The following is a 6,848-nucleotide window of genomic DNA, read 5'->3' as shown; positions in this document are numbered from 1 at the left end:
AATAAAGTAAACTGCCAATCAGATTGTTGTTCTAATATTCATACTAAAATGGCCAGTAATGGGAGAAACCATTCGTGCTTTTTCAACATATTAGTGTGCAGTCTGCTGCGGTGGGTTGGCGCCCTGCCCGGGATTGGTTCCTGCCTTGTGCCCTGTGTTGGCTGGGATTGGCTCCAGCAGACCCCCGTGACCCTGTGTTTGGATTCAGCGGGTTGAAAAATGGATGGATGGATAGTGTGCAGTCTGTGGTCAACTGCAATATTTGGTTACTGTTTCAATATTTGACAACATTTGTGTTACATTATGAACAGAAAAATAGATTGTATTATTCATCATGACAAAAAAACTGGCAATGTGCAAATGAATCGAAATGCACTTAATGTCAACTTCATTAAATATAACCAATTATTTTCAAATTTGTATTTCTTGGGTATGTATAAAATAAGTCATCAAATGTGTGACACTGGCATTTTGGTTTAAGACTATCTAATAAGAAAATATTGTCAAACCCATCTTGTCCAATTGTGGGCCGTGGGGTGGTCGTGAGGGTTTGGAGCTTATCCTGGCAGCACTGATCACATGCCAGGAAACAATCCCTGACAGTGTGCCAGTCCATTGCAGGGTCCACTCACAAACACACCCAATACTTGCACAAGGGAAAAATTTGGTCTCATGATTAACTTAAACTGCACAATTTAGGGAATGTAGGGAAAAACTGGAGTACCTAGAAAAACTCCACATGGATAACACCAGACCCAGGACAATAGGTGTTGCAGGTTACCTTTTACATGAAAATGTACATTCCGTCTCATCCCACAGACGACCGTTTTCATTGATGTCTGATGACAGAGGAAGTCACTGAATTAAGCTGAATGTCCTGTCATGTTTCTTGCACCATTACAGCTGCAATGCCGGAAAAGCTTCCAAAAGGGTACGATCTTGGTCAGTAACAGTGCCCAGAATTTTTTTTATTAGAAAACGTTTCTCACCATGCATCATGGGACCCATTGTGTACCTCAGAAGACACCCCACATTACTATCCTACCATCATATCAGTAGCTACTATTCTTGACGCCTTGCAGGAAAAGTTACCTGTGTCATGAATTAAAGGAATACTTCATCCAAAAATGACATTTTTCTCTTTATGTTACTTACCCCATGTAGCTTGTAGTGAGAGTCAAGAAAAATTTTGAATTTCATGCTTTCATTCAAAATGGAGAAAAAAAGTTTATAATACAAGCCAATGGTGACCAAACAATGTGAACAGCCAACAATGTGAAAAAAAGTACATGGAAAAATGTTGCATAATAAACATGTCAGTTATCCATCTGTATGCTCAAACCTTTTAAAGTTAGTGTCTTTTTGCTAAATTAGTGTCACAATAATCCGCACCAAGCATAAACTGAAAACTAAAGTCTAATGGGAGTGACTTTTGGAACTAAAGAGCTGCCTCTTCCTCATTTGTAACTACAAACTATGTGGGGTAAGTAACTTATAAAAAATGTCTTTTTTGAGTGGAGTATTAACTTAAGTAGCAGCCATTTTGTCGGTCAGTCATTATCCAACCCGCTATATTGTAACACAGGGTCACAGGGGTCTGCTGGAGCCAATCCCAACCAACGCAGGGCGCAAGACAGGAACAAGCCCCGGGCAGGGTGCCAGCCCACCGCAGGGCACACACACACCCACTAGGGGACAATTTAGGATCACCAATGCACCTAACCTGCATGTCTTTTGGACTGTGGGAGGAAACCCACGCAGACACGGGGGAGAACATGCAAACTCCACACAGGGAGGGCCCGAGAAGCGAACCTAGATCTCCTAACTGCGAGGGCAGCAGTGCTACCACTGTGCCGCCCATAGTGCCATTTTGCTTTTCATTAATTTTGTTTCTGTTATTAGAGAGATTCACTAAGTGACATATCCACTAGGACTATTTTATGTTTCATTTCCTACGATGTTTTGAAGGTGTGGCCCCCATGTACACATACATGTGATGTCATCGGGCGTGGTCCTGATGTAGTAGGGCTTACAAGTAACAAACCCACTGTGAAAAATAAACACCTTTGCAGTCAGAACCCTGCTTAGTTACTTGAGTTTACTGGGTTTTCTTCTGGCTCCACTGGCTAAGATGGCTGCTTACTGCACTCCACGTGAGTGTCATGCTCAAGTTTGCATCCTGGGAATTAGGGGAGATGTTCTGTTAAGGGAGTACCTCCTGAGTGAAGACAACCTAGTTATGATGGTGGCCATCTTTGAAAAGGTCAAATCAGTAATGTTTTGCTCACATGCTATGGAATAGATGGGAATTTCATGTAAATGTCACTAGGATCATTAGCTCCCTATGGGCCAAGTAATGCTACATTATATCGTAAGGCTGATGTCTCACATAATTTCAATATTGAAAAAAGAAAAACAGGTTATAATTTTTTTAATTGTATTTGGAGAGATGCAGTACACTCTTAATGCATATAGTTTACAACATTTTCTGTATAGCATGTATAACAACCCAAGAAATCCAGGGGCATAATTGAGAGAGCCTGGTGAACAAAATGAGCAAAAACATTGAATGACACAAAGGAGCAGAACATTTACAAAAGCGTCTGCCACTAAGGGCCAGGTAATTCCTTGAAATTTGTTATTTTTCATTTTCTTTTAATTATTTTTACTTGTTATTTTGGTCAAAAATCAGAGTTTTCTACTTTAAGACATCATTTCTTCTTTTGACACATCTTGCATATTTTTTCTTGCTGTGAATTGTTTAGCATATATAACACAAAGTGTAACGTCATCACACATCAATTATTCATGAAAATGTGCAGGTTTCCATATGTCCTAGATTTGGGACTTAATTCAAAACTCAATCCAAGTGTGTAGCCTTTTCAATAAACTAGGCTTCCATTTTTGATTCTGAACCTCTGGCTTGTTTTTGACTTGTGATGGCCAGTATTTTTACCTTCCTCTTTTATTTTGACCTTTGCTTCACATGCGTTTGGCCAATTTATAATTACAGATCAATGGCATTAACTTTTAATATATTACAACAGAGGCGGCACGGTGGCACAGTGGTAGCGCTGCTGCCTCGCAGGTAGGAGACCTGTTCTCCCCGTGTCTGCGTGGGTTTCCTCCGGGCGCTCCGGTTTCCTCCCACAGTCCAAAGACAAGCAGGTTAGGTGGATTGGCGATTCTAAATTGGCCCTAGTGTGTGCTTGGTGTGTGGGTGTGTTTGTGTGTGTCCTGCGGTGGGTTGGCACCCTGCCCGGGATTGGTTCCTTCCTTGTGCCCTGTGTTGGCTGGGATTGGCTCCAGCAGACCTCCCATGACCCTGTGTTTGGATTCAGCAGGTTGGAAAATGGATGGATGGATATTACAACAGGGCAGTATGGTGGAGCAGTTGTAGCACTGCTGCCACACAGTAAGGAGACCTGGGTTCACATCTTTCTCCGGGTGCTCTGGTTTCCTTCCACAGTCCAAAGACATGCAAGTTAGGTGGACTGGCAGCATTAAATTGGTCCTGGTGTGTGTTCATCCTGCGATAGACTGTTGCCCCGTCCATGGGATCGTTCCTGCCTTGCGCCCTATGATAGCTGGGTTAGACTCCAGCACTCCTGTGACCCTGTTCAGGACCAGCCAAGTTAGAAAATGACTGACTGATATAATACAAGAAGTAAAATACATTATTATTTTTAAAATGTCAGCAGTGATTTAATAAGTTTAAAAAAGCCTTTCATAACTCCAGATAACATGTCATTTTAAAATAACTGCTAGCCAATTTTGTAATTTTCTAGCTTGAATTTATAACAAATCTGTATCATTTGACACATTTCAGTTCAGAATTTTATGTACAGTAGCTTTTGTTGAGAAGACAGCTAAATGTTAACGTGGCCTCCTGCTTCATTATGCATATGACTTTCTGGTATTTCTTGCCTCACAAACGATTTTACACTTTCAAATGATATGATCAGTGGAAATGTAATTGACATTTTCTGGTTAGTGGCCATCTGTAGCACATGATTTCTGTGCCTTAGAAAGACGACAAAGTAATTATGCAGTGTGATATAAGGCACTTTATTGGCGCAGATCCGACACAGACTGACACCAGAGGCACTGGTAAAATACACAAAAGAGTTTATTTTCTTCAGCCGTGGGACATGTCCTTACCATGTCCCACTGGCCCTACACAGTCCCCAAAAACACCACCAAAGAAAAACACCCCAAACACACTCTTCTTTTCCTTCACTCCTCCCAGGGCAGCTTTGTCCTCCTCCTCCCGACTCTGGCGCCCTGAGTCGTGGCTGCAGGCTCCTCTTATAGCCCACCCGGAGGTGCTGCAGGTGCTCGTTGACCTACTTCCGAGTGTGGCTGCGCTCCCACCCAGATGGGCTTGTTAAACCGTGCAGTTCTATGCAGCTCCCCCTGGCAGAGGCCACGGAGCCCAACCAGGATGAGCTCCGGTGTTCCATGAAAGTGGCCCCAATGCAACCCAGGGGGGCTGCCAACAAAGGTTCCCAGAGACGTAACGTGGCTCCCGTGGCTGCTCCCCCGGATCCAGTGACAAAGGGGCATCCCGGCTGGGCATGGGTCCTGGCCGTCCGCCACAGCAGTAATTTTCAAAGCAAATGCACAGTAAATGAACTGGGATGTAAGCCCGCTCATTAAGAAAAAATCTTGAATTTTGTAGGTTACAAAACTAGAGAAGTCAAGACTGGGGACATCCCTAGTTTCTTTAAAGCAGCGGCTCCCAAACTCAGTCCTGGGCATTGAATGTGACTGCAGATTTTCGCTTCAACCAACATCTGTTTTTTTTATTGATCTCCTAGCCTAGTTAAATAAGCTGTTATTTCCCAGTTTCTGTGTTTTGGGGTCAATTTACAACAACAAAACATTTTTCTTTAGCACATTTTCATACACAGGTTATGCCTCAAAGAGCTTTACAAGATGTCAAAGAAATAGTTGCAAGCAAAGAAAGAAAAATTAAAATGAGATATGAATAACAATGAATAAATTACATACAAAAATAAATTAAACACATAAGATAGACAGTAATTAATAAAAAAAAATAGAGAAATATAGAATTAGTTTTTAAGTCTCTAAAGAGTTCAATTATAAGGTCAGATGACCAGGAAGGACAGAAAAAAAATCCTCCAAATAAGCTGAAGAAAAAAAAAAAAAAACTGTTTGGTAATTTTTTATTAGAATGTACCACACTGGTCAAGAAGGATTTTGCTACTGGGATTCTTTCACCTGTACTTGCTGACTCCAAATCTGTAAACCATTTTTGTCCAGCAGCACGTCCCGTTTTGTAGTTATGATGTTCCAGGTCTTGGACAACTAGGGTGACTGGACAGTAAAGGCGATGCGTTTCAACATTTAAGAAATAAGTTTGGTCTCAAGAAAAGTGAAGCCAAAATTAAGGAAGGTGTTTTTGTTGGCCCTGAAATCCGTGAACTGATGCTTGACGATGAGTTTAAAAAGAAACTGAAGCCAACTGAATCGGCACCCTCATTCGTACGGGTTGTCCAGATTTTTCCTGACAGTCACAGAGCAGAGAATTATACTGAGCTTGTGGAGAATGTGCTGAAAGTATATCAGCTTACAGGAGCCAGAATGTCACTGAAGACGCATTTTTTACATTCTCATTGACTTTGTTTCCACTAAATCTGGGCGATGTCAGCAATGAGCTTGGGGAAAGATTTCATCAAGATATAAAGGTGATGGAAAACTGATAGAGAAAAATTCACTCCGAGCATCATGAGTGACTACTGTTGGTTCTTGCAAAGAGAGATGGATGTGCAGTACAAGCACAACATTGCTTTAGTTGCCTCACATTTTTATGCAATCGTTTTGTTCACCCCACTGAATTAAAGCTGAAAGTCTGCACTTCAACTGCATCTGAGTTGTTTCATTTAAAATTCATTGTGGTAATGTACAGAACCAAAATTAGAAAACAGTTGTCTCTGTCCAAATATTTATGGACCTATTATATTGATATTCAAAAGTGTCAAAACGTCAATGATGTGTATTTCAAAAACCTGACGTGCTAGCTTAATTCCAATTTCATGTATGAAATCAGTGTAAAAAACTTAAAAGAGCTGCTCTGAAGTTCCCAGAAGCAAACAAAAAATATTTTTTGTAGACCAGTGGTATTTATGTTTGTTACATACAGCATTACAAACTATGTAGGTTTTGTTTAATTTTTTTAGATTATCATTCTACTTTTCCAGGGGTTCTGGTTACCTAATCCATTCTTTCCTAATAAGCACGTTACTGGGGCTGATGCTGAAGTAGTTGCAGGCTTTTAGCATTCAGTGTTGCTTGCCTGGGTGTCTACTCTGCTCTGTTTTTAATTGAAACTATTAGGCAAATTATAAAAATAAAGAGTTACATTTTAAAGCTGTAACGGCTGACCCCTTACCCAGCCGGCAGCTACACTACTAAGACCTGTGGCCTGGATAAATTACTGAGATGAATCTACATATACCAAGCAGTACCTCTAACAAATAATATTTTCCCCTCAATCGATGGTTTAAACATAAGCACACAAAAGCAGGTATGTCAAATAAGTGAATAAATATATTAAATGGAACACAATAACAAAACACTACTGCAAATTCCCCACGTAGAAAAAATATACATAATATATATATATATACACATACATACATACATAGGCTATACACACACACACATATATATATATATATATATATATATATATATGTATTCCTCCACCAAAGCAGCAACGTGAAAACACCATATATACAATAACAAACCCTCCCTTGCCCCTGTAACATATAACAAACAACACAAATAACAATAATGGATGAATACAGAAATGACAATGATCG

This window comes from Erpetoichthys calabaricus, chromosome 13 (assembly GCF_900747795.2).
Source record: "Erpetoichthys calabaricus chromosome 13, fErpCal1.3, whole genome shotgun sequence".
Taxonomy (NCBI): domain Eukaryota; kingdom Metazoa; phylum Chordata; class Cladistia; order Polypteriformes; family Polypteridae; genus Erpetoichthys; species Erpetoichthys calabaricus.
This window is presented reverse-complemented; position numbering follows the sequence as displayed.